The sequence below is a fragment of the Drosophila takahashii genome, chromosome 3R (genome assembly GCF_030179915.1).
Source record: "Drosophila takahashii strain IR98-3 E-12201 chromosome 3R, DtakHiC1v2, whole genome shotgun sequence".
Classification (NCBI taxonomy): Eukaryota; Metazoa; Arthropoda; class Insecta; order Diptera; family Drosophilidae; genus Drosophila; species Drosophila takahashii.
The window spans coordinates 37,474,950-37,490,359 of record NC_091681.1 but is presented as its reverse complement, the minus strand read 5'-3'; the positions used below and the strand labels follow the sequence as shown (position 1 = coordinate 37,490,359).

General features: G+C 42.7%; 1 protein-coding gene across 3 annotated transcripts in view; it reads left to right on the top strand.

Moving 5' to 3' along the window:
- eIF4EHP (eukaryotic translation initiation factor 4E homologous protein) overlaps positions 1 to 15,410 on the top strand; it is a 54,951-nt gene that overhangs the window by 34,042 nt on the left and 5,499 nt on the right. The window lies entirely within an intron of this gene.

Here is a 15,410-nt window from a genome sequence, read left to right as displayed (position 1 = left end):
GAACCCTATATGTTTTTTTATATCCAAAACCATGAAATTCATAGCTTGTCTTATTGAAAAATATATGTTTTTACAATTGAATGTTATTGGTAAAATAAACGAATGGATTTCTAAAACAATATTATATTAGAAAACACGATTTTTCTCTCTGTGCAACTTCCCTTCTTAGTTCTATGCAGTTGAGCACATTGTCCCTAGGTAATTGAGCCGTAGCCTGCTGTTGAATTTCCCACTGCATTTCCACCTTGCCAGTTTGCAAGCCAAATAATTGGCCTTTGTGTTTAGCACGGGTCATACAGTGGCTTACAACAGTATGCCTCCGCCTCCCTCCCCTCGGATATTGTCAAGGATCTGTGAGAGCAGGTGTGTAATGGCTCAACAAAAGGACAATGAACCACGTCAATTCCCGACAATCTGACACTGGGGAAGTTCGAGGCGGCTAATCAGTCACTTGAATTTTGACATTTGATGCCGTGATGCAATTATGCAAAGTGCTGGTTAAAGATTTCAATTAAAAGATGTGTCTTCTTTTAAGGATATATCTTTTGTGCATTTGCTCGAATCTAATTAAATTGGATACAGAAAAATCAACACTTGAATTTCCCTATTTACGATCTTCCCCCCAAACATAGATTACGTCACTTTGGTTTTTATGGTTATTTTGGGTGGTGTGCCAACCAAATAACTTGAGAATTTCCGTCTTGGCCAAGTGTCTAATGAAAGTTTTTCGCCAAAAAAAAATAAAACTTTTTCCCGATTAACATTCTCCTTGTTTCGCTGCTTTCGCCTTTGCTTTTATTTCGATGAGATGGATTTTCTTACTACTCAATTGCCCTTTTCTTTCTTTTTTGTTTTGCGGATAGGTCGCCATCTTGGTCTTTTGTTTTTATCGAAAACTTGCATTTAACACGCAACTTGACAGAGTTTACATGCAAAAAAATAGATGTATTTTTATTAATTTAAAAAAATATGTATTTTGTTTACAGAAACATAAAAAGTCAAATAGATTGTTAACATATGGAAAGTAGTTAAAAAGTTGCTATAGTTTAGTTAAATATGGGTTTCTACGTACTCTCCCTAAGTATGATGAAATAGCATGATTAAATACCAAGGTTTTTCGCTTTATATAGAGAGAATTATGGAAAATAGTTAAAAAATTGATATATTTTTGTTAAATATTGTGTTGTACGTACTTTTCCCTACAAAGGATAATATATCATGATTGGAAACCAAAGTTTTTCGCTTTATATAGAGAGGAAGAGGAAAACCTGTGGATGAAGTGGAGAAAAAGGGAGGCAGCCAGAGAGCGAGACGTGCTAAATTTGGAAATGGAAATTAAGTTAGCGCCAAAAGCAGGGCGAGGCACACACAGGCGAAACTTTGTGGCACACAGGCGCCTCCAAAATGGCGTCAGGTGGTGATGGTGATGGGTGGCCATCAGCGGGGGGTTGGGGTGGCCCTGTGGGTGGTGGGTGTTCGTTCAGGGCTGAACATAAATTAAACTCCACTTGACAACAAGGAGCTTCGCTTCTGCTGCTGTTGCTTTTCCAGCTCCTGTGGTTGCTGTGGCGTTTTTGTTGTGCTTGCTCATTTGGTTATTGCTCTTGTTGTTGTTGTTTATTGTCGCAAGCTAAACAAACAAACACTTGACTACACGCACGTACACTCGCCTACACTCCCCCTCAAACCCAAAACCCACATCTGCCACATCCCCCGGCCATTTTGGGCTGTGTGCTAATGCGCACAAAAAGCAAATTTACATTTAGTGCTGCATATTTTAGGGGGTTCCTTCGTCCTTCGTTGTATCCCTAATAAAAACTACAGAAATCTGTAAAATCGATTTATGTCATTTGCATTCTAAGCAGGTTTATTTATGGGTAAAAGAAAGGAAAATAAATTTTAATTAAATACAAATGGTAGTAATTTGCCAACTCTTCGAATAAAGTTCCTGAAAATAAAGAAACTCTGAACAAAATTCAACGGAAAGTCGTCTAGAAAAGTTGCCTACAAATTGCAATTAAATTTAACTCGGTTAAATTTAGCAGAGCCACGCACTTGGACTCGAGACTAGATCCCCTCTCGACTTATATATATAAATATATATGTATGAAACGAACAGCGTGGGAGCTTAAATCAAATCGCATAAGTTGGCAGCTTTTAATGAAGGCGAACGAACAGGGATGAGCTCGGCTCAGGCTCCTCCTCCTTGGGCCTCCGCCACTTCATCAGGCATTCAAAATCCTCAACTTTAGCAGCCGGGCTAAGTCGCTGCCAGTTTAATCCCAAGTGCCTTCGTCCTTGTGTTCGGAGTCGTCTCTCCTTATATTCAACCCCTCCACTCCTCCATCCTTTGGCCAACTCTCCCAGCTCCCTGTGCGTTTGTCGTTCTGCTCGAGTTGATGAAACGAACGAGTCCCAGGGCCTAAGTCCATGTATTTATGTGTGCCGTAGGTTTCGGGGAGCCATGAAACTTTTTAACCCCCTGCACGGAGAGAAAAAGTTTTTTAACAATAGGAGTAAGGGTGTTTGGGATGAGATTCGGAATTTAATTGGGTTCTGCTTTAAAGAAAATGCTCCTTAAATAAAATAATTGAGAAATGTTAGGTGTAGGTGTCTAAAAGTATGCAACAATATATTTTTAGTCCAAAAGTGATATGAATTCATACAGCAAGACTACCTTCTTTTATTCACTGCATACTTTTAGACATATATATTATATATTACGTTTTAAAATATAAATTAATCCCTTTTCTGACTGTGTGAATTCCATTTAGCATAGAATTTGTCCTCCCTTCCAAGGCAATGAAATCAGAAGGGGCAAGGCGGGAATTCCAACCCCCCGAGTGAGGGGGTTTGTCTATTTTTAAGGGGCAGTGGGAGTTGTGAGTGTTTTGTTTGCCTTGTGGGGGGTGGCTTCCAGAATGTCGCTTGTCTCTCCGACCTCGAGTCATAAATTGGGCACAGTGGCGGCATAACAATAAGTCACAAACACACACTGCCCTGTCCTTTTTTATGCATAAATTTAAGCGAGCGCTCGAGGAAACGCTTGACTTGGCAACAGTGCTGGGTTTCTGAGTTCCCAGGTCCTAAAGTCCAAAGTCCGAACTTGGGAACTCGTCATGAACGTCGTCATTTGTGCAAACATAAAACCATTGTAAACAAACATGGCCAAACGCTTAATGCCACAACACAAACACTGTGAAACACACGAAGGACCTTCGAGCATAAGCTGTAAGTTAAACCGTTGAAATTGGTTTACCCAGAAGGTGGATCCCTTGCTAAAAATAAATGGGGAGTGGGTAGTGGGAGTATCGTGAAGGATGGTGTGGAGTGTATGGAGTGTGCCACTGACAGGAACCATTGTTGTCAGATAGTTTTTATCCCCGTTGCTCCGGCCATCTTATCTGCATTGCTATCCTGTTTGGTTCTGTTGGGTTCCTCTGCCACTTTGCCGGCAAACAAGAAGTTGGCCAAGTACTCGAGCAACCAACCAAGTACAGTGGTAATCCGAGCTGCAGATACTCAAGATAACAGCTTGAAAGGTTTATTTGGGGAGAGGTAGGGATGATATGGATATTCAAAAGAGGCATATTATATCATAAAACAAGAAAGGAAGCTACCTTCGGCCAGCCGAAGCTTATATACCCTTGTAGATAAAAGAATACTCACTCGGTGCAGTTCCAGGGATTCCAGATTCAGCGTTTCGATTTATTTCAATTTTGTTTTTAAGTAGTCAAGAATCAAAACGCCTACTTCCTACAAAGTTACAATGAATTTTCTTATATTTGTTTGGGAGCCTTAAGATATAGTGGTCCGATCCGGCTCGCTCCGACATATGTACTACCTGCAATAGAAAGAAGACCTTCGGGAAAGTTTCATCGCGATAGCTTTAAAACTGAGAGACTAGTTCGCATAGAAACGGACAGACGGACAGACGGACAGACGGACAGACGGACAGACGGACAGACGGACAGACGGACATGGCTAGATAGACTCGGCTATTGGTGCTGATCAAGAATATATATACTTTATGTGGTCGGAAACGTCTCCTTCACTGCGTTGCAAACATCTGACTGAAATTATAATACCCTCTACAAGGGTATAATTAAATAATGATTGTGAAACAAATACTCATACTCATAAGAATTACAAGATACTGGAAATTATGTATACGCACGGTGAGCCAGCAGTTTAAAAATAGATTTCTGATTTGGAAAAACCGGTGAAATATTCTTAGCCAATATCTACTTTAAGTGGCCTTCAACAGAGAGCTCTACTCTTCGTACTTTGTTTGTCCTGCTGGCCCAGTGAAGAGCCAACCAGCCATGTAGTCAGTCATCCACCCCCATATCATCCTTACTCCTTTGCTGTCACTTAACCGCACGCGCCTATAAGCAGGCAATACATTTTAACGGTAATGGAGAATGGGGAAAGAGCAAGGATACGACAGGATGTGCTGGAGGAAGAAGAGAAGAGCGTGGGTTACTCATCACTTATGGCCATTATGTGATTGTCGCTGCATGGCAGGCCCAAAGAAATGTATGTAAATCCATTCGCATTCTCTTTGCAATTCCGAAATGTGTAATGATGACGATAATCTGGATGATGATGTTGATGTTGATGTTGATAATGATGATGATGAGTAGGGAGAGGAGAAACCACCCACCTGCCTGCTCTAATTTGCATATATGTAGGCGACAGAGTGCATCTGCTGTACATATATCATCCCACACAAAGTGTGTGACTTTATGTATACAGTCGTAAGTGGGCTAAATGCATTCCAAATGGTAGAGAGTTTATTCTTGAAAATGTATTGTATTTAAAGATGAACTCCTAAAGGGTTTTTTGTATGAGCGGATGCAAGGGGGAGCAAATATGGTAAAAAATTAAAGGAAATGGGGTATTTAAAAAGTGTGCAACAACATCCCGTTTATAACCAAATCCTGGAGCTACTATAAGTATCTACTGGATACTTCAAATATTCCCCCAGTCGGGTACAAAATTAAAGGAACATTGGTATTCAAAAAGTATGCAACAAAAAATTTGTTGTGAAACAAGTCCTGGATAAACCACGGTTTTTTTTTTACTATATATTTCATATATCTTAAAGAACAAATTAGTTAGGATATAAATCTAGACTTCTAGACAGTTCTGGATGCTCTTTTCTCCTTACAACCTTGTAGCAGTCCACCACCACCACCTATTCCCATTGTTGACTGTCGGACGCAATTTGCAATGGGGGCAGCAGAGTCGAGTCGAGAGTCCTTGATGGTTCAATTTGCAGCCAGGCATCTAGTCAACCCCCATCCCTTACCCCTTTACAGCTGAAATCAATGTGTGGCCGTGTGGGCGTGTCCTGTGCCACGCCCCTGATTGAGTTACATGCTGCATTACCCATGCAGCCGACCCCCTTGATCCTCGTCATCGTCCTGCTGCCTGCAGAGGATTTGCGTAAGCGAGCCACATAAATAGTGATGGCATCCCAATGCCGCCACTGTAAACCACCCACTCATCCCAACGCCCAACTGAAAGACCACAAATCCCCAGCATGCGCCAAGTTTGCAGGTGAGAGCGGCACAGTGGGTTATGTGGGCAATGGGCAATGGGCTACGGGATATGGACTATGGGTTATGGGTTACAGCACGTGTCCTGTGCCGGCTGCTTTGCCAACACATCTCTCGCCCAGGCAATTTGCTCCTGCGGTTTGTCCTAATTCTCTGCTCCTCCCAGGCTGTCTCGTTTCGCTGATGGATGACCATCAAAATTCCCGCCACCATTGTCGCCCCGCTCAGCCTTTTGTACAGCCGTTTTTGTTCTTGCTGCTCGATTGCCCGCCTGAAGTTGACCGATTAACTTCCCTTTGGCGACACAAAAGCCATGCCCTTTGCCCAATGTCAGCTTTTCATCTGTCTTTTGTTTGCAATTCCATAAACAAATTTTAGTTAAAATTAGATGTTAGAGGGGGAGAAGAGGAGGTTAAGCTCCCTTTTCCTGGAAATCATTTCATTGGAGCTGTGCGTTCGACTTGTTGAGTTTACAAATAGCCAACAGCTTTTCTTAGAAAGTTATGAAGTTATATTAGAAAACAAATGGAGAGATTTATATTATACTAAAATCTTAGAAATTTCTATAACCTGCAGTGGGCGATCCAGGATTTTAAACTTCATTTTTTGTAGCATATTTTTTGAATACCCAATTTTTTTTCATGTTTCACCGTAGATCCGCGTATGATTGACTTTATTAAATTTTAAATAACTATCTTCGGTTTTATATTAAAATTTAACATGTAAATATTTACAATATTGTACTTTAGGGACTAGATATTTTTGGTTCACCACTTTCCAGTTCTATTTGTTAACTTTCACCCAACGGAAACTGAAATCATAAATGTTAAATTTTGTCAAGGGCTGAACTCCCTCCTTTTCTCCCCCAAGGATCTGGGCAAAAAGGCAAACACTGCGCTTCAATCTCCAATTGTTGGTTTGGTTGGTTGTCTCCCAGGGAGACGAACTAATTTGCATACTTTTCGAGCGCGTTGTGTTTCCTTTGTTTCGAGAAGCTGCGAGGAAGTTGGGTGGATTTTCCTGGGTGGGTAGATTGGCAGGAGGCTCCTCTACTAGGAGCTGTCCCTCAATTAAACTGTCATGTCAAAGTCAGTCGCGTCAGTGGCGGCATTGAAGATTGGCGATGGCCATCGGGGGGTTATCGGGGATAGAATCTAGGGGGTATTGGGGGTATAGCTACCATCTATCTGTCGCTGCGTTAGCTTTTACGACCCATCCGGGCTCGGCACGTCACTCGGATTTTAAGTGCCAGCTTCGGCTGTAACCCAAAGTCCCCAATCCTCATCCCCTCCTCAGTTTTGTTGGCTCTAGCTCAATTCAATTTGCTGCTCTGGCTGTTGCTATTTCAGGCCTAGTCTCCAAATGGCAGGCACAGCTCTCAGCCGTTGCCTTTTGACATTTCAAATTGATTCCCAGCGATTTATGTATATCATTTCCACCCACATATCCTTACGGAGGACGTAATATATCCTACGGACTTTGTGTGTGTTTGTCATCAACAGCAAATTATCCTGTTTTTGCGGTATTTATTACGATACCATATTCATATTGTTGATATAAGCACAGCTGTCTTTGAGGAGATAAATATTTTTAATTGGCAATGTGTTAAATGCTAAATACCGATTATCTGAGAGCCAGTACTAAAGTAAGAATAATTCATTTGTTCCCGGCATTCTGCAGACTTCCAGTCTTCACACTTAACCGACTTTTAATGCAAGTTTCTCCCGCAAGGACCATTAAAACCAGAAACTTCTCTAATGAGCTTTTAGCATTAAAAGTTGGCTCAAACACAAATCACTTTTAGCAAACGGAAATGTGGTATTTGGCCAACCACATGCTAGAATTTGAACGGCAGTTATGAATGAGAGACGGGGCCATTAAATAATTGAGTTCTGGGAGGATTCAGTTAGTATGTATCAAGGTCGTGATAAATCCAAACTGCTGCTGCAGCTTCCTCCACTCAAACGGAGGTGGGCGAAAATCACTTCACCTGAAATCTGTGCAGTGCAATATTTATGAATGATTGACTTTAATGCTGTTCCACATCTGACCTTTTTGCCCCCGCAACGAGAGATCAATTGAATGCGACATCGTGGGATGGCAACTATTTTTAAACATTTGTGTGGGGGTCAGGCCAAAAAAAAAGAAGAGATGGAAAAAGCGGCGAGCCAATGCAGTGACGCAAATTACTCGATTTCTACACTGAGAACATTAGAATGGGAATTGTATTGTGTTCTTAAAAATTTTACGGGCTTAGGACCTATAAATGTTGATTCGTCTTTTATAGATATTTATTCATTTATTAATATCTATCAAAATGTAAAAGAAATTTTTCAAATCGGACCACTCATTAAAAAGTTATGAGCAAATAATGGATTCAAGCAGTGCAAGCAGTTGCTTTGCTGCATGCATATCTCTATCACCCTCGCACTATATCGACTGTAGCGTTCCCTCTTGTTTAAAGTCATTTTTGGACATCCTTCGAGTATTGAACACTTTTCAGAAAAATGTCAAATTGCATTGGTTTTTTCTCTCTCTGTGAGTGGGATGTTTGATGGCCGTGGTGGCAGGATATCGCGATTCTAGCTGATGTCATCAGCCAGACGACAAGGACCAGTGGCTTCTGCTTTTGCTTCTGTTTCTGTTTCTCTGACGCTTTCGTCTTGGTTGCCTAAAGCCAAATTAAATAAATAGAAAATGTTTTTTGTTGTTCGCCATCGGTCTAATGAAATTCTAACACGCGCCACACTTCAAGTAGGCGATGAATGTGTGTCCGTGTGTCCTGATGCCTGATGCCTCATGGTAAGGGCCACCGAGCCTGGGTATTTGTGAGCAGCTGGTCATAATGAGCCACTTGAGTGGCGCACACGCATGCAAAAAGCATTCGAGGCTAAAGTCGTTTTGTGGTCGGTCGTTCGGTGGTTCGGTTGTTCCAACATCATCTGACCTTCGACTAGAGACAATGGCAAGGCCAGGTTGCTAGGTGGGTGTGAATATGGGGGGCGGCGTGTGTATGAGCTCCACTTCCTGTTGCTGGACCTTTGCCGAAGGGCACAGGGGAAATAACTGCTAGATTTCACATTAGTTGCGAGTTTTGGAAACCTGGGGAAAACCAAAACCCACTAAGCTGCGCCAGGAAAATTTTCTAAGAATTTGAACAGTATTTTCTTCGTTCCTGGAAATACTAGCTAGAAAGCTAGAAAGGTGGGAATTGCCATACAGATACATACATTTTATCAAGGTGCCATGCCCCTTCTAACGCCCACAATCGTCTTAATTGATTTTTAAATTTGTCTGGCGCACACATCTTTAAATATTTCGAAAAAGTTTAAAAGCAATTTTATTGTGTTTATTAATACTTAAGGAAATGTAGAAGAAATTTTTCAAATCGGACCATTCATAACAAAGTTATAAGCAGATAATGGAATTCAAGCTGTGTTGGCTGTGGCTGCGTACCGACGGAGCCCCAATCTTCAGCAAAATATGATGCGGCGCACAGAGTGATTGTCCACCTGTGGCGGCGTTAGAAGTTCCTCGGAGTAGCGGTCTGTTGCCCAGGGTCCCAAATAAGAAGACGAAAGGTTCCAAAAATGTGCGTTGGATTTAATTAGGTTATGTAAAAAAGTATAAAAGATAAGAGCACAGAGGGTGCTTCTGAATGTATTGACTCTCGCTCGCAGACTAAATTGTCGGTTTTACATTTCATTTACCGAAGCTGCAGCTCTCCAAATTATGTATGTACAGATGAACAACTTAACTGTGATATGGTTCGATCTTTCGAACAAGACTACGAATAAAGGGCAAAGAAGAATGTCTGTAACTAGAGAGCTTACAGTGTGACGTCAGTTACACTGCAAGTTCTCGTGTTGACAATATGCAGTCCAAACATTCTCCCCCCTAATGATATTATTAGAATATTATTAACTGCTTCTTCAACGTCTTTGGTAGGTTGGAGGTTGGACGCTAAAAAGATAATGCAACTTAGAATTGTTGTGGAGGGTCAAGGTCGCGATTTAACCAATTATCTTGTATGGGTAATGGGCACAATTTTGCTACTGGCCGTTTAATAATACCACTCTGAGACTGGAGTTTAACCACTCGAACCAAACCGTCTTGGCCGCAATGAGTTTCAGTAATTCGACCAAGAGCCCATAGATTAGACGGCAAACGTTCATCTTTAATGAGTACTAGATCGCCAGCCTGCAAGTTACGCCTATTTTCTAACCATTTCGGTCTCCGCTGCAAGCGTGATAGATAATCCGAGGACCAACGCTTCCAAAATTGCTGAACTAAGTGCTGACAGTTCCTCCATCTCTCGGTGGCACTTAGTTTATCGGCTTGTTCTGTTGGCATAGCGAGTAGAGCATCCCCAACTAAGAAATGGCCTGGAGTTAGGACCATCAAATCTTCCGGGTCATTGCTTAGCGGGCACAACGGACGAGAGTTTAAGCACGCTTCAATTTGAGCTAATACGGTGGCCAATTCCTCGTATGTGAGCGTACGATCACCAACTGTCCTTTTTAAGTGGTGTTTCATTGACTTAACGCCCGCCTCCCATAGACCTCCAAAATGTGGAGCGGAGGGAGGGTTAAAATGCCACGTAATCCCGTCATCTGTGAGTCTACCTAGAATCGTTTTTTCGATGTACAACTTGTATGCCAACTTGTCTGCTTGCAGCTTCCGATTTGCCCCGACGAAATTTGTGCCACAGTCGCTATAAATATGAACACATTTTCCACGTCGGCCAATGAATCTGTGAAGTGCTCCAAGAAATGCGTCCGATGTCAAATCCCCCACTGGTTCTAGGTGGATAGCCTTTGTTACAAGACATACAAAAACCGCTATATAGCCTTTAACCGAAGTCCGTCCTCTTCCTTTAGATGGCGATATGTTGAACGGTCCCGCGTAGTCAATCCCAACTGACGTAAAAGCCTTCTGTGGCCGAATCCTGGCCGGTGGAAGATTACCCATCTTTTGGCATGTAATATTAGGGTTAAATTTATAGCAAACAATACATTTATGGATTTCTCTTCGTACGGCGTTACGTCCGTTGATGATCCAACATTTTTTCCTGATATGATTGAGTGTAAGGGCCGCACCTCCATGTAAGGTACTGACATGGCTATAACGAATGACCAAGCTTGTAAATGAATGCTGATAAGGTAGAATGTATGGGTGTTTTTCCGCCATCGGCAGCAGTGCGTCCCTCAAGCGTCCTCCAAGGCGAATGATTCTTTCCGATTCATCAAAATAAGGATTGAGTGGTAACAGCGGACTTTGCTTATGTAACATTTTCCCTTCCGACAATAGTTTCCAATCGCCTGCAAAGCCTTCCTTTTGGCACAAACGAACCGCACACAAAAACCCTTCAGAAAGCTCGCTTACCGTGAGAGAATCTACTATTCGAGCAGATTTCGATATCTTGCAATTCCTTATAAATCGATGAACATATGCCAGGATGCGAATGAGCACTGTGTACGATGAAAACCTTCCTAATATATCGGATCCGTTCTCTTTCTCCACAGAAATAGCGTTGCAGTGCATCTGCTTCTGTTCGCTGGTGACTCGGATATCGGTTCCAGGATCTAGTTTTGTCGATGGCCACTCACAATCTTTAAATCTCAGCCACGGCGGTCCATTCCACCATAATTGGCACGATGCTAATTTAGTAACACTGATTCCCCGACTTAGAAGATCGGCTGGATTATCCTCAGATGCTATATGTCGCCATTGTTTCCCATCGCATAGCTCCAAAATTTTGCTGATGCGGTTGGCAACGAAAACCTTCCACCTCGCAGCACCTCCTTGGATCCAGCTCAAAACGATCATCGAATCTGACCAAAAGACAGTCTCTGCAAAATCAATATGAATAGTTAAGTGATCCTTTAAATACTTAAATATTTTCGCAGCAATGACTGCTGCACACAATTCCGCTCTTGGAATCGTAAGCTGCGGCTTGATAGGCGCTACCTTGCATTTCGCTAAAATTAGTTCCGTATGAAAGGCGTTCTCTCCTATCGGAATTCGTAAGTAAGCCGCCGCACCGTACGCGTATCCTGACGCGTCGCAGAATATGTGTAACTGTGGAGTTCCCTTTGACATTCCCCAAGCAATGTAGCGTGGTATATGAATCTTAGACAAGTTTGGCAGCTCCTGAATGAATTTCTGCCATTCCTTTTGAAGTTTCAATGGTACGTGGTCGTCCCAACTAAGTTTTGTCTTCCACAGGGCTTGCACCATTCGCTTTCCAACAACGGTGATTGGGCTCAACCATCCCATTGGGTCGAATAACCTCGCAATCGTCGAAAGCATCTTTCTCTTTGTTGGTGTACCTGCTGGGAGATCAAAATTAAGTTGAAATCGAAACTCATCTTCATTGGGTTTCCAATATAATCCTAATGCTCTAATCGTCTCGTCACCTTGAAAATTTAGAGGCTCTTTGGTTTCCCGATGTTCTAGAGGTATTCCTTCTAACAGTTGAGGACAGTTGCTGGCCCATTTTCGCAACTCAAAAGATCCGCTTCTCATCATTCCTCTAACTTGAGCTTGCAGTTCCTTTGCATCGGAAATACTATTTGCTCCAGATAAAACGTCGTCCACGTACATCTGACGTTTAAGTACATTGGCTGCCAGCGGGTAGTTATGCTCTTCATCTTCGGCTAACTGCTGCATAACTCTAATGGCCAGATACGGAGCACAGCTCGTGCCAAACATGACCGTGCAGCAGGCGTATTCCTCTACCTGGACAGTGTTGTCCGGTTTCCACAAAATTCTTTGAAATTGAGCATCCTTCTTATGTATATTAATACATCTATACATTTTTTCCACGTCCGCAAGGAATGCAAACCTTATTGCTCTCCAGTTTATCAGTATTGCTGGGAGCTCCATGTGTAGTTTGGGCCCTATTGCTAAGATTTCATTCAAAGATTTCCCATTGCTCGTCTTCATCGATCCGTCAAAGACGACGCGCACCTTGGTAGTCGTTGACGATTCCTTGATTACTGGGTGGTGAGGTAAATAACAATGTGTGGCTCCCCCCGGGTAGCCTGTTTCTTCCGTTTGCCCAGCTTGTGTAACAACCTTTTCCATTTGCCCCAACTCCAAATATTCCTTTATTGTTTTGGAATACACCTCCTTCAGGTTGGCATCGTTGCGTAAACGCTTGTCCAAATGGCACAACCGTTTCAAAGCACCTTGACGCGACGACCCAATTACTAACTGGGGATCCAAAGTGGATAGAAATGGCAATCGCACTTGATATTTCCCTGAAGGTAACCGCACATGTGTATTAACAAAATGTTCCTCACACCACAAATCTTCCTTCGACAAAACTTCTGCTGCCTCATCCAACTGCTCAAATTCCCAGAATCTGCGAAGTAATCCTTCTAATTCCGCAGATGATTCGTCCTTGATTACTGTCACCGTATGCACCGTGACCCTTGTGTTGGGTTCCTTAACTTTTCCTGATATAATAAATCCAAGTCGTGTGCTTTGAGCAATAGGCCAGCCATCCGGTCCGCGATGTATTTCACTTAGCATTAATTCATCATAGATATCACTCCCCAACAATATGTCCACACCTTGTGGAACAAAATAATTAGGATCAGCCAGGCAAAGCTGTTCAAATTGAGACCATTTTTCCACAGATAAGCGACGATTTGGCATGCGCTTACTCACCTTTGGTAACACATACGCAGTCACACTATACCTTGCCTGTGGCTCAAACCTTGATCCAAAACATAAACGAACGGAAGAAGACGCTTCGGTAACTCGTGCGTTGGCCAGTCCATTAACCTTAATGTATGCCTTTTGACGAGTTAGTCCCAACTTCTGAACTACGTTTTCCGATACAAACGAAGCTTGCGATCCTTGGTCCAGAAATGCTCGGAACTGTAGTATGAACCCTTCTGCGGACTGGATCCGAACTAGCGCTGTTGGCAATAGCACTTCATAACTAGTCCCAGTTGCACTCGAAGTCCCGCTAATTGCGTTGGAAGTAACTTGTTGAACCTGCTCATTTGGCTCTTTAGTCAGCCGAACCCGATCCAAATGTATGAGCGTGTGATGCCGATCTGCGCAAATCGAACAATTGTTTTTAAGTTTACATCTTCGTGAGTTATGGTTATTCCCCAAACAGTTGAAGCACAAACGTTGCTTCATAACAGCTTCCCTCCGTGCTGTTAGATGCATGCTTTCGAAAACCTTGCAATCTTGAACAGAATGACCGTTCTTGCAACATATGGCACATTTCTGCTCCGATCGGGCGACAAAGGAGGATTTCACATCTCGGCGCTTCTCAGACGATCCCGATGCTCCCTTTCGATCCTTGTTAGACAATGTTGTCCTCTCGCCACTGGCGGACGTAAGCATAGTCCTGTATTGTCCATCGAGATGCGCGGATAATTGTTCGAATGTTGGTAACTCCTGTGAAGTAGCCAGGGATTTTTCCCAGTCCAACCGCAGCTCCGCAGGTAGTTTCTTCGTCACCAAGTAAACTATGACATGACTTTGATCGAAAAGGTTAACGCCAACCTTTTCCAATGATTTAATACAAGAACGACAAGTTTGTAAAAACCCCTTAAGCGAAACAGGGTCATCGCTCTGCACCATGGGCTGTTGCTCTAGTACCTGCATATAATGTTGAAACAGAACACGCTTATTATCATATAAGTTTAATAACATTTTCCAAGCTACAGGATAATTTGTTTCGATCAGTGTTAGATGTTGAATATCTTTGATGGCTTCCCCTGACAAAGAATCTTTGAGGTAATGGAATCGATGTAGATCAGTGAGTCTAGGGCTATTATGAACTCGCGCTTCAAATATTTCCTTAAATGCCGGCCAATCTACAAATTCACCGCTAAATATAGGCAATTTAACCGTTGGAAGTTTAACCTCATCGATCGTGGTTTGGTCTGGTGCTATAAACCCTGACGATGGCGCGTTGCGATGCCCATCCTGCAAATCAAGATTGTTAATTCCTGTTGACGCAAGAAGTCGATCCTTAGTCTCATTTAGGTCAGTTCTAATCTGCGCCACACTATCAATATACGCTTCTTGGAACTTTCCTTCAAGGTCTGCCTCCATATAATCGTGCTGAACCAACTCGTCATCCGCACGCACCAATTTTCGATGGTTCTCTCGGAACTCCGTGCGAATATTGGCCAGAGATTCTAATCTAGTCTCCATATGTGCTTCCGACTTATTAGTGCCAGCTTTCCGAAAGTTCTCTAACATGCGGCGTACAGAATCAATCAAAGCTGATTGCTCCGCAATTAATTCCTCAAATGTCTCAGCCATGACCTTGACCCTCTTTCTCACAACAAACACAGTGCACTAACCTTCTACAATAACCTCTTCGCGCTCCAGCGTAGTCCAAGTAGTGACCCACAGATATGCCACTCAGTCCAAGAGAAGTCTTCCCGGGTTTCGGCACCAAAATGTGTTGGCTGTGGCTGCGTACCGACGGAGCCCCAATCTTCAGCAAAATATGATGCGGCGCACAGAGTGATTGTCCACCTGTGGCGGCGTTAGAAGTTCCTCGGAGTAGCGGTCTGTTGCCCAGGGTCCCAAATAAGAAGACGAAAGGTTCCAAAAATGTGCGTTGGATTTAATTAGGTTATGTAAAAAAGTATAAAAGATAAGAGCACAGAGGGTGCTTCTGAATGTATTGACTCTCGCTCGCAGACTAAATTGTCGGTTTTACATTTCATTTACCGAAGCTGCAGCTCTCCAAATTATGTATGTACAGATGAACAACTTAACTGTGATATGGTTCGATCTTTCGAACAAGACTACGAATAAAGGGCAAAGAAGAATGTCTGTAACTAGAGAGCTTACAGTGTG